Raw genomic sequence first — 13,094 nt, forward strand, 5'->3', positions numbered from 1 at the left:
AAAAATAAATAAATAACCTGCTGGTATTGCATCTCCTTTTTTTCTTTTTTTTTTTTTTTGAGTCAGAGTCTCACTCCATCGCCCAGGCTAGAGTGCAGTGGCATGCTCATGGCCACCACAGCATCGACCTGCTGGGCTCCAGTGATCCTTCTGACTCAGTCTTCCAGGTACCCAGAACTACAGGTGCATGCTACCATGCCTGGTTGATTTTTTTTTTTTATTTACTGTAGAGATGAGGTCTCACCAAGTTACCCAGGCTGGTCTCAAACCCACGGGCTCAGGCAATCCACTCACTTCGGCCTCCCAAAGTGCTGGGATTACAGGTTGAGACACCACACTGGCCTGGAATTGCATATCTTTCTGATCAATTAAGCATACAAATCAGGGCCAGGCATGGTCATTCATGCCTATAATCCCAGCACTTTGGGGAGCTGAGGCGGGAGGAACACTTGAGCCCAGGAATTTGAGATAGCCTGGGCAACACAGTGAGACCCCTGTCTCTACTAAAAATAAAAACAAATTTTAAAATATTAGCTGGGTGTGGCAGTATATGCCCTGTAGTCCCAGTAACTCAAGAGGCTGAGACAGGGGGTACACTTGTACCCAGGAGTTTGAGGCTGCAGTGAGCTATGACTATGCCACTGTACCCCAACCTGGGCAACATAGTGAGATCTCATCTCTACAAAAAAAATTTTTAGTTAGCCAAGTGTGGTTGTGTGTGCCTGTACTTCCAGCTACTCAGGAGGCTGAGGCAGGAGAAACACTTGAGGCCAGGAGTTGGAGGCTGCAATGAGCTGATTGTGCCACTGTACTCCAGACTGGGCAACAGAGCAAGACACTGTCTCAAAAGAAAAAAATGAAAATAAAAGAAAAGAATACAAATTATATAATAGGAAAATACATGTCTTTTAAGCCAAAATCTTTAATGCTATTTCCTAATGGTATACAGAATGACAGTGAATCAGAAAAAAGTGTAAGGATTTCATAAAAGTTGGTAAGACAATCCTAATGCCTTCTTTACCTCTCTTTACTAAAAGCCAGCCAATGATACTAAGAAAACAATGGCAAGATCTCATCTCTATAAAAAAACAAAAACAAAAAATTAGCCAGGCATGGTGGCGTGTACCTGTAGTCCCAGGTACTTGGGAGGTAGGAGGATTGCCTGAGCCTAGGAGGTCGAGACTACAGTGAGCCATGATCATGCCGCTGCACTCCAACCTGGGCGACAAAGGGAGACCTCGAATCAAAAGAAAGAAAACAATGTCTTGAAAAATAACTACCATATGTTTATGTCCTTGTCTATGTGGCAAATATGTTTAAGAATATTTTTACCAAGCCGAGCTCAGTGGCTCAGCCTGTAATCCCACGCCTTTGGGAGGCTGAGGTGAGTAGATTGCCTGAGCCCATGGGTTCGAGACCCGCCTGGGCAGGCGAGACCTCATCTCTACAATAAATCAAAAAATTAGCCGGGCGTGGTAGCGCGTGCCTGTAGTTCCAGCTACTTGGAAGGCTGAGGCGGAAGGATCGCCATAGCCCAGCAGGTCGAGGCTGCGGTGGCCGGGAGCGGCCACTGCACTCCAGTCTGGGCAACAGAGTGAGACTTCAACTCAAAAAAAAAGAATATTTTTACCTGGTCAGGCGTGGTGGCTCAAGTCTATAATCCCAGCACTTTGGGAGGTCAAGGTGAGAGGATTGCCTGAGACTGCGGGTTCAAGACCAGTCTGGGCAAATTGGCAAGACCTCATCTCTACAATAAATCAAAAAACTTAGCTGGGCATGGTGGCATGTGTCTGTAGTTTCAGCTACTTGGAAGGCTGAGGCAGAAGGATCGCCTGAGCCCAGCAGGTCAAGGCTGCAGTGGCCGGGAGCAGTCACTGCACTCCAGTCTGGGTGGCAGAGTGAGACTCCAACTCAAAAAAAAAAGAATATTTTTACCAAAATTTGCTTTCCTTTCACGTATGAATATCAGTGTTAATGGCTCCCAAAATTTTAAAGACAATGGCAATTTTAACCAGGTGAGGTGTCTGAGTGGTAGAATGGTTTCAGAAAAGTAGAATGAGGGGGGTGTAAATAAATTTTATGTTTTAGGGCCGCTCGTTTTCATGGGGGCCTTCTAGGACCCTACGCATTAAGTGGCAGATGCATTGAGCTTGAGTTTAATGGGCATTTTCGATGTAGCTGGAGATGCTTCCTGTGCAATTATTTCTGGCTTTCCTGGTATAGAAATGGATTCCAAGAATACTCCCAATGCCCAGTATGGTGAATTGTCCAGCCCTGCTTTGCAAAGAAAGACAGAGATGTATCATGACATCAACACACCTATGGCACTCGAGCTGGGATCTGATGAGAAGAAATGAGACTGCAACTATATGAAGCTAGAAGTTAGTTGTGAACAACTTTCATAGAAATGCGTTGGCAGTTAATTAATAAAAATATGTCTCTAGATCTTTCGATGTTCAAGGGTTTTTTTCCCAGTCTTTCAACATTTTTCAGTTGGTTACTTTTTTCTAATTTTAAATAAATGTGGACTTTTATGCACAATTTTGTATTTGTAATTTTGTATCCTTTTACACATACACACACATGCACACACGCACAAATCCCAAGTTGCATAGCCCTCAAGGTCAAGTCCCACAAAACCTGGATCCACCTTGACCCTAATGTATAATCTGAGGCTAAGTATCTTATTTCCACACTTCTCCCAGAAGGAGTCACCTGTAGTATCACAGAAATTGCTTTCTCACTAAAAAAAAAAAAAAAAAGTCAAAGAAGAAAAAAGTGAAAGTATTAGAACTAAGTTAAACCAAGAAATCTTCTTTAAAAACCCTCAATTATTTTTTTCACATATTAACATACTGATCTCTACTTACATTAATTTCATCATCTACATTAATTTCATACATCTCATTCAAGGTATGCAATGAGTTTATCTTAGCTAAGCCCTCTTAAGTCCACCAGATATTCATCTAATTTTAGGATTAACCCTTCTAGAATATGCCACTACCAGAGAGAAAAGCGTGGCAAAATTTAACCTTGATAAAAGCACAAAACTATATAATATAAAAATCTTTCTTCATTTTTTTTTCAATTTGGGGAAACTCAAAATAAGAAATTCTCTGATTCAAAATTTTTCAAAAGAGTTAAATCCATTTCAGGGAAGGATTGCCTGAGTTCATAGCAGCTGTCATTTAAGGGTCACTCTGAAATGCCCTCTCGGAGGTTTTGGTCGATATTCGAAGTGGTCCTGAAATTTTCAACCTGCCCAGAGAATCCCAAAGGCTGGTGTCCATCAATAAGCACCCATGTAATATCTAGGGCTCATTTTGTTCCAGGCATCATAAGCTACCTAAAAGCCCACCTGGCTTTTACAGCAATTGACATGGCAAGTGAAATGGCTGTGGGTTATTGGGTGCCACATGAAATGTGCTAAAATATCGCTCAATCAGTAGATAACATATTCACTTAGCTAACTCCTCAAGTGGGATTTGGTGGGGCGGAGAGGGGATGCAGTGTTGAATTCAGCATGGCAAAAATATTATAATTTATTGATTACAATAAGGAGAACTTTTTGCCCTATAAGCTGGGCATTTACCCATACAGTACTCTGGCACAATAATAAAGAAAACCACAAAAACAGATTCCCCAAAGGCTAAGTACTTCAATCGTTGGCAAGTGGGAACATCAGTCTCAAATTCTGCCGTTAAACCATTTTCCCAAAGAAATCTGCTGAAAGAGGATGTTGGAATTACACGGTGTTCTAGCCCCACCAAGTGACAGCTTTCTATTGTTGCTGTGTTATGCTACCCCTTGGCAGCCTTTGAGGGGCGTCCTTGAAAGAAGCATTCTACCTGCAACCGGCTCACCCAGGCAGGCAGACCTGAAGGGACTTTGTTCCTTCATGATTCCAAAGGAATTGCATTTATTCTATTCACAACTCTGCCTTCCTAAAAGACAGAGGATGTAAAAAAAAAGTATACACATTTTGAGAAAGGAAAAAACTGTCTTAAAATGGTAATACTCAGCAGATACTGATAACAAAGGTTGAATACAAGTCACGTTTGACGTCTGCAGTGACAGGAGGTGCTCACAGCGGTCACCTTCAGCCTCCAGACCCTTCTGATGCCGGCGAGGGACTGCAGGGCTTGGTGCTGTGTGAGGCCTCCCGGATGTTCCCTTGTGCACATCACACACAAGACCAGGCGTCTCAGACTCATCACCAATGCATGCAGTTGTTGAGTGTGTAGGAGGTGCTGTTGCATACTCAAGACCTCCATTGTCATTGTACATTCACAATGTTCTCGAATTTCAAATACCACTTCGGAATGGTCTTGCGCTCTCGAATGACCATTGTGCTTCCACCATGGTCTTTGACTGTCCCGCCTGTCCCATGGTAATGCTGGCATTCATTTGACGAACACCGTCTTTTTTTATTTTAATATATATTTTTTATTTTAAAGTTGTGGGGTACTGTTAAGGGTTAGGTATACAAATATTCATTATGCAGGTACCCTTGTTGATGAGGTGTGCCCCCCTTTCCCCAGACAGATATTGACTACCGTTAATCCCACCTCCCTTCCCCTCCCTGTCCCCCCAACCATAGTTTCCCGCCACTGTCAATCCTTTTCTTACAGTATTACGGTAGTTGTTCCAGGTCCACTTATGAGTGAGAATATGTGATACTCAGATCTTTGTTTCTGTGAGAGATCACTCAGGATTATAAACTCTAATTCCGTCCAGGTTGCTGCGAAATTCATGATTTTGTTCTTTTTTATGGCTGCATAATATTCCATTGTGTATATGTAAGAGATGTCATCCATTTGAGGTTGAATTGAATTACAGTAGCAATGTGTAGTATAAGTTTGCTCAAAAAATGGTGTTCCATATTCACAATTGCAAGATCATGGACCACCATCTTTTGAGTAAACGTCATACTACTCATCGCTACCGTAATTCAATTCAACTTCAAAGGGATGACGTCTCTTAAAATGTGCATACACTTTCCGAAAGAGTTAAATCCATTTCAGGGAAGGATTTCATTATTTCACATTCCATTCCAAGTTTATGATTTCTTTTGTGGAGGAAATAATTGGATACAATTTTGTTGTTCTACCCAGATATTTGTGTTTCAGAAATTAAAGTCCACGTCACTCAAAAGTAGTCATCTTATTCTTTTTAAAAAATCTACACAACAAATAAGAAATCATTCTGGACATTCTCTAAATTATTTTTGAGCAAGTTTTACTCTGTTGTTGAGGCTGGAGGGTAGTGGCACAATCATGGCTCATCACAGTCTTGACTTCTTGGGTTCAGGTGATCCTCCTGCCTCAGCCTACCAAGTAGCTGGGACTACCAGTGCACGCCACCATGCCTGGCAAATGAAAATATAATTTTTAAAGAACAGAGATTTCTCTGGCTCAAAATTCCTGCTAATAAATTACAGAATAATGTGAGAGTGCTTATTTGACAAAAAGCTACATTATATTTCTGTTACTGAAAGGAATACATGTATATTATTAAAAATGAATAATTAACTCATGAGACAGAAATATATTTTTTAAACCAAACAAAAAATTTAAAAATCATTCATAATTTCCCCACCCAAAAGTAACCAATATTACACTCTGGTGAATAATATCGGACTATTTGCTATATATGTACATGTGTATCTGGGGATATAAGAATAGTATCATAAAATACAAGTGATTTTGTTAGTAAACTTTTTTATTCATGAAGATTATAGTGTATAGCATTATGTTCTATAGATACATAGTGTTCCAAAGGATGAGTGCATTATTCTTTGTGTATTCAGTGTTCCATTGTTAACTTTTTTGGTTGCTGCCAATTTTTCTCTATAACAGATAACTCTGAATATACAATTTTGCATGATATACCTATATTAATAAATAAACTTTAATGCAGAAAGTATTATGAACCCAAAAATGAATTATTACTTCATAATTAAAAGGGTCATTGCAGCAAAACAATACAAAGATTTTAAACGTATATACACCAAAAGTATAACTTTCCATTTAAAAGCAAAATTTGACAGAGCCAGGTGATATTGACATTACACAAGGAATTTATACAGAGAATTTTATATACATAAGGAATTACATTTAAAATACTGCACACTTTTGATTTTTGCTATATTAAATTCTATATTCTTACCAAAAATAAGGTAAGAACATAGAAAATCTGAACAACATAATCAGCAAGTTTGTTAAATGAACATTGTACCAACAATGAAAAAAATCAACACTTTTTTAGACCATGAAAATATATGTGAAAATTAACCATTTTCTCTCTATAAGGCAAATTCAACAATCTTTAAATAATTGTTTTGTATGGATGCTCTTTCATCAAAGAGATCATTTGAAAAATATATTTGGAAATTTAAAATTAATTTAGACAAAAGAATATTTTAAAATTAAAATAAGAAAATACAGAGAATTTAATTATAAGAAAAATACTACCTATCACATTTTTATTAGTCAGATTGTTTTTAAAAAGCTGATGAAAAGGCTATCGGATTGAAAGTAAATTTAAAAATAAATGAATACAAAAAAGCTGAAAATTCATTGAGCTTTCAACTTAAGACTATTTCAACTATTCTTAGAAAAGAACAAACGAATGAAGTCAAAAAAGGTTACAAAATAAAATAAGAACAAATTAATTAAATGAGGTTAAAAAATCAGAGAAAGAATTAACAAACTAAAATTTGACTCTAAGAAAATACTAATAAATTGACAGACTTCTGTAAGATCGATCAAGAATAAAACAGAAGTCTTCCCCAAAAATGTTAAAAATGAAAAAGTGGACATTATTATGGCTGCATCACTACAGAGAATACAAAGAGACAATAGACAAATGTATTCCCATAAATTTATACACTTAGAGGAAGAATGTAAATATACACACACACACACACACACACACACCAATTTTATTTAAATTGAATAAAGGAGAATTTTTTTTTTAACTAATTCAATTGGCTGGGTACGGTGGCCCTCACCTCTAATCTCAGCACTTTGGGAGGCGGAAGTAAGAAGATTGCCTGACCCCGGGTTTGAGACCAGCCTGGGCAACTTGGAAAGACCTTGTCTCTACAATAAATTTTTTAAAATTAGCTGGGCGTGGTAGTGTGTGCCTATAGTTCCAGTTACTTGGAAGACTGAGGCGGAAGGATCACCAGAACCCAGTAGGTCAATGCTGGGGTGGCTGTGAGTGTGCCACTGCCCTCCAGCCTGGGCAATGGAGTGAGACTCCAACTCATAACAAAAACACAAACAAACACTAATTCAATTAGTCAATTAAATAAATGGAGTCAACAGTCCAAATATTTACACACACACACACACACACACACACACAGGCCTACACATTTTAACAGGTGCGTTTCAACCAAACGTCTAAGTATTTCTCGGTTCAATCTCACATAAATTCTCACAGAGGCTAGAAAAAGAGAACAGACATTTCTGCTCATCTCATGAGGCCAGTACAACTTTGACCTGGAGGGAAGAAATAAAGTTACAAGTCAATATCACTAGTGAGCACAGGTTTAAAAAAAAAATCTTAAATAAAATGTTAGCAACCTGAATTGAGCAACTCATTTAGAAAATAACACATGGCCAGACTGTGCTTTCTCCCAAGAATGTAAGGTGAGTTTCATATTTTTTTTAAAAGTCTATGCATACAATTTACCATATTACCATTTAGGGAGGGGAATCTTATCATGGTCTCAATATAATCAAAACAAGTATTCCATTCATTCACTCAACAAATATTTATTGTTGCTTACAATGTGCCAGGCACCATACCAGGTGCTGGAGAAATGAGCGAACAAGGAAGACACACAGTACAGTAGACAGTGTTACATGCTATGGAGAAAAATTAAACAAGGGGGAGCGGTGTTCAGGTGCCCAGGGCGAGGGAGAGGGTGAAATTTAACATTAAGGCTCAGGAAAAACCTCCCTGAGACGGTGAACATCTGAGAAGCCCTGAAAGGAGAGAGAACACGCCACAGGTTTATTCAAGGACACAGGCATTCAGGCAGCTGGCCCAACTGGCACTGGAGCTTGGGGCAGAAGGACACCTGAGTCTTCGAAGAACTCAGTGTCTGCAGCAGAGAGGACAAGGGACAGTCCGAGAACTGCTATCCGGTGAGAGGGCTAAAGAATAGTTCAAAATGAAAATAAGAAAATACAGAGAATTGAATAAGAAAAATACAAACTATCCAATTTTTATTAGAGTGTTTTCAAAAAGCTGATTGAAAGGCTATCAGTCTGAAGGTAAATTTAAAAGGTAAACAAGCATTTAAAAAGCTGAAAATTAATTCATTGAGCTTCCAACTTAAGATGTTAGAAGAGAATAAAAGGAATGGGAGACGAGATCAGGGTTTGGGGTGCACAGGGTTCTGTAAGGACTTTGGTTTTTACTGCGATGAAGGTGGGAAACCACTAGAATAATTTGAGAAGAAAAGTGACGAGGCGGGATTCTAACGGGGTCGCTCTGAGGACGGTGCCGGAAAAGACTGAGGTGGGAGGGGTGGAAGCCAGGCAACGAGGGAAGGTGCCACCGCGATCATCCAGGCAAGAGGTGACAGGGGCTTGAAGCAGGAGAACACGGAGGAAATGAGTAGTTCTTGGATTCGGAATACACTTTGAAGGTTGGGGCAATATTCTTTTCTTTACTCCCATAGCCTTTTTCCCCCATTAATAGATATATATTTTTTAATTCTTTACATAAGTCACATGCAATTTTTTTCAAATGTTTTTTAATCTCCCCTGAATACAATGACAATTTATCTCAAATAAGCATCTCCGAAACAACGCATTATCCAGTTCTCTCCACTGAGACAATATTATTTGCTGACAGATTTGGCATGGGGTTCAAGAGAAGCAAGAGCCAAGGATGATTCCAGAGGTTTGACCTGAGTGGTCGAGAATTTTCAACATTCATTCATTATTTAATCATTTAAAATTTAAAATAAAAAAAAAACTTTGACCAAATTACAAAAACAAAATTTCAATGCACTTGAAAGAATCGGAAGAAAGAGAGAAAAGGGAAGGAAGGAGAGAAGGAAAGAAAGAGCAAAGGGAGAAAGGGAAGGAACCTTCTCAGCTGATGGGAAAGTTGCAGCCATTCCACCTCTGAACCTGGTGGAGAAGGGAGCCTCTCTCAAGACCCTGGAAGCCAGGAGACTGAAGCCTGTGAGCTGAGAGGATGCCAGCAGGGACCCCATCTTCGGGACCACACGTGATGGCTGCCCCATGACAGTTTCCACTGAGGAATGGTTTGTACTCCAAATGTCTTTAAGTCCACGGTTTGGAACTCAGGGTATATTATCCTCACAGAAACAACATTAGAGACGTTTAGGACTGTCCACAGAAGTCTACTTAACCCATGCCCTAGATGAATTACATCGTTATTAACAGGCCAGCAGAACCTAACCATCATCGGCAGTATCTTTTCTGGGGGGCAACGAATGCCGACTTCACCCCAAACCCCACAATGGAGCTCTAGGAACAGGAAGGTGGATTTTCCCCACCTGCCACCTGAAGCCACAAATGTGAGATCCCAGGAGCTCCAGAGACACCCAGAAGGAAATCTAGGAAATAAAAAAGTGTCCCGAGTCCTAGCCCAACCAAATCTCCAGCGAGGCCATCTCAGACATAGCCAGTGGCGGTGAACAAGGGTCCTGAGCACACCCAGAAGCCACAGTGATCAGAACTTCGGGTTCATCCCAGCAGGCTTTGTGACTAACGACAGCCGGGTCTAGAAATAAGTTCTTGGTCAAGGTTCCTGCCTGAGACAAGTTTTTGAGTTCAGGATTCAATCAAGGGCTGTCCGAACTGTAGCAGATAAATATTATCAATAGATGCTTTGGGGATAATAAGACACTCCCTTACCTGAAGCAGAAGAGGCCACGAACACATTATTGGGCCAGGGAGGCCCATTGGCCTGTCCTTCACAGCACAGGATTGTGGGTAAATGGGTTTCCTGCAGACGGCCTACAGCACCCTTGGGAGACAGGTGGGTGACAGGCACCATTCCTGCCATTTGTCATGAAGGGGAAAGGAAGCCCAGAAAGTGGAAGAGGCAGAGTTCCAGAAAGCGCTTCAAAAGCAAGAACACTAACCTTCTAAAGTTTCGACTTGCTTCTCTAGGTGCAAAACTGCACATCTCCTGCAAGGATTTCCTGTTGAGACTTGCTGAAAGGTCTTTGGGGATTTGTTGATGAAGCAGTACTCGGGTCTCACGGGGAAAGAAAAAAATAGCAATTTATAACAGTGACATTTTGCAAGTGCTTCAACCCTCTGCATAGCTAATTATGCTTCCTAGGGCTTTTCCTAGATTTTTCTTGACTATTTGAATTAATGATGAATTACTTGGCATATTTCTTCTGATTACACATGAAATCAAATCTTCTTACTTCTAGTGTTTTTTTCTCCCTCTCCTCCTTTCCTAATTATCTGGACTACTCAGAAAGAATACTGATGTCTGCTCTCATTTCTAAGAAATGTGTGTTGCAAAATTGTTATGCGTACATGCCAGACTTACCAAATTCATCTTGCAACTCGAGAAAAGATAGTCTTGTGGTCTACTTTATGTTCAAATTATCTTTTTAAATTATATTTTATTATGTAGAGCCATCTTTCCATCACAAGCAAGACCACTTGGACTGAAATCTCTTTGGACTGAAAGAAGTATCAGGATTTGAAATACAGTTTTTGAAAAAAGAAGAAGAAAAATAAACAAGATAGAAAAGAGAAAAATGGGGGGGGTGGACATAATAGTAACAACAGATTTCTCTCCCTCTCCTGTGATGGAAACCACAGAAATTACTGTTGTGTTTTTGCCTGGCATCTCAGCTGAAGTTCTTCTTGAAGGCACTCAGCATGCCAACTCATCTGAAGGAAAGAGTAGGGTACACTTCAGAAGTGTTCATCTGTTCAAAATTCACTTCTGAGAAAGAATGAGGCTGGCCTTCTCTGACTTCACTTGCAGTTAAGTGTAAGGTCCTCTGTGCTCATCGGGTCCTGAGATAATGCACCTGGTGAGTAATTAAAAATAGCACAAATGCGAAAGCAGAACCGTGAGAAAGCTGGCCCTGTTCCCTGGGTGAGCTCTGGTTCCCGACATCTCTGCTGTCAGTTGAAACATGGGAGCCATGCTGGTAGACAGATGAAAAGCCATGGGTGGCCACGCCATCACACCGGTCAGTGGCAGGACCAAGCATAGGGGACAGAACAAAATGAACAGGGAAATAAAGACGGCAACCAGAGGCACAATGAACTTGGATCACGAGCGTCTGTGCCTCTTTATTCTCTGTGACACACAACGTCCCTCCGAAATCTGAAAATCATATCTGAGAATAAAAAGTGCATTGTATCCGGGTACAGTGGCTCACGCCTATAATCCTAGCACTTTGAGAGGGCAAGGTAGGAGGATCGCTTGAGCCAGGGGTTCAAGACCAGCCTGGGCAGTATCGTGAGCCCTCGTCTCTACAAAAAAAATTAGTCAGGCATGATGGTGCTCACCTGCACTTTCAGCTACTCAGGAGGCTGAGGCGGGAGGATCTCCTGATCCCAGGAGGTCAAGACTGCAGTGAGCCATGATTGTGCCACTGTACTCCAACCTGGGCGACAGAGTGAGATCCCAAATAAATAAATCATGTTTTTAAGTGCATTTTAATCTGTAGTCACCTTGCCATCAATCAGGGGACAGACCACTTGAGGAGATGGGGGTTGCAAATTCTCGCAGCCCAGAAGAGACACCAGCTGGTGTCATTGTCCTATGCCAAGAGGACAGCACATCACAGCCACCTTCATGACAAGTAGACATCTGCCAGTGAGAATGGGTGACCCAGAGCTGGAGGGAGGCTCCAGTGTAGACAGACGACGCAGAGGACCAGAGTCAGGGCCTATGTGGCTTCTGCCTGCCGGGGTCCCATTCCAATATGTAATTAAGGTTTTTGTTCCCTCTGTTTCTCCACACTCCTCTTTTTTCATGTAGCAGGCCATGTATACATGTGTGTGGAACAGATGCACGGGGTGTGGTCAGCTCTTCCTTAGTCCTGCTTCAAATCTTTGCTGATGCTGGAACTTAATGATGCTTATGGAGCTGGGCACGGTGGTTCATGCCTGTAATCCCAGCACTTTGGGAGGATGAAGTGAGAGGATCACTTGAGCCCAGGAGTTTGAGATCAGCCTGGACAACATAAGGAGACCCCTATCTCTACAAAATAAAAATAAAAGTAATTAGCCGGGCATGGTGGCATGCACCTGTAGTTCCAGCAACTTGAGAGGCCAAGGCAGGAGAATCACTTGAGCCCAGGAGTTTGAGGCTGCAGTGAGCTAAGATAGAGCCACTGCACCCCAGCATAAGCAGCAGAACGAGACACTGTCTCTAAAAGAAGGAATATATATAGGAATATATATATATATATTTGAATCGAAGTCTCACTGTGTCGCTCAGACTGGAGTGCAGTGGTATGCTCATGACCACCACAGCCTCGACCTGCTGGGCTCAGGCAATCCTTCTGCTTCAGTCTTCCAAGTAGCTGAACCACAGGCACACACCACCATACCCAGCTAATATGTTTTTATTTATTGTAGACAGAAGGTCTTGCCAAGTTGCCCAGAATGGTCTCGAACCTGCGGGCTCAGGCAATTCTCTCACCTTGATCTCCCAAAGTGCTGGGACTATAGGCATGAGTCACCGTGCCCGGCCTATATCTATTTATTATTTTAAAATACTAGAAAAGTGTGAGCTGAAATAATTTAATTTACTTTGCTGAGTTACAGGATGGCAAATAATTTAGATTGCTTTTCCTCTATACTGCTTTTGTGATTAGGCAAAGAAGTTATCACAGGAAACAATTGTAATAAACCCTTAGGATAACTCCAGGCTGTCTCAGCCACCCTTCCCCTACCACTGCTGTGAGAAAGATTCACCTGAGAAGCCCAGGCTTCCCGCTGGCCGGCAGCACCCACCTGGCAGGCTCCAGTTTCTCCCCACTCGGCGGGGAAGACGAGACCGTCCGCAGCCTCACACGGGGTCCCACTTGACCCACCCCTGCCTTAGCCGCTCCA

The sequence above is a fragment of the Carlito syrichta genome, unplaced genomic scaffold (genome assembly GCF_000164805.1).
Source record: "Carlito syrichta isolate Samal-C Ts95f unplaced genomic scaffold, Tarsius_syrichta-2.0.1 Scaffold303100, whole genome shotgun sequence".
Lineage (NCBI taxonomy): Eukaryota > Metazoa > Chordata > Mammalia > Primates > Tarsiidae > Carlito > Carlito syrichta.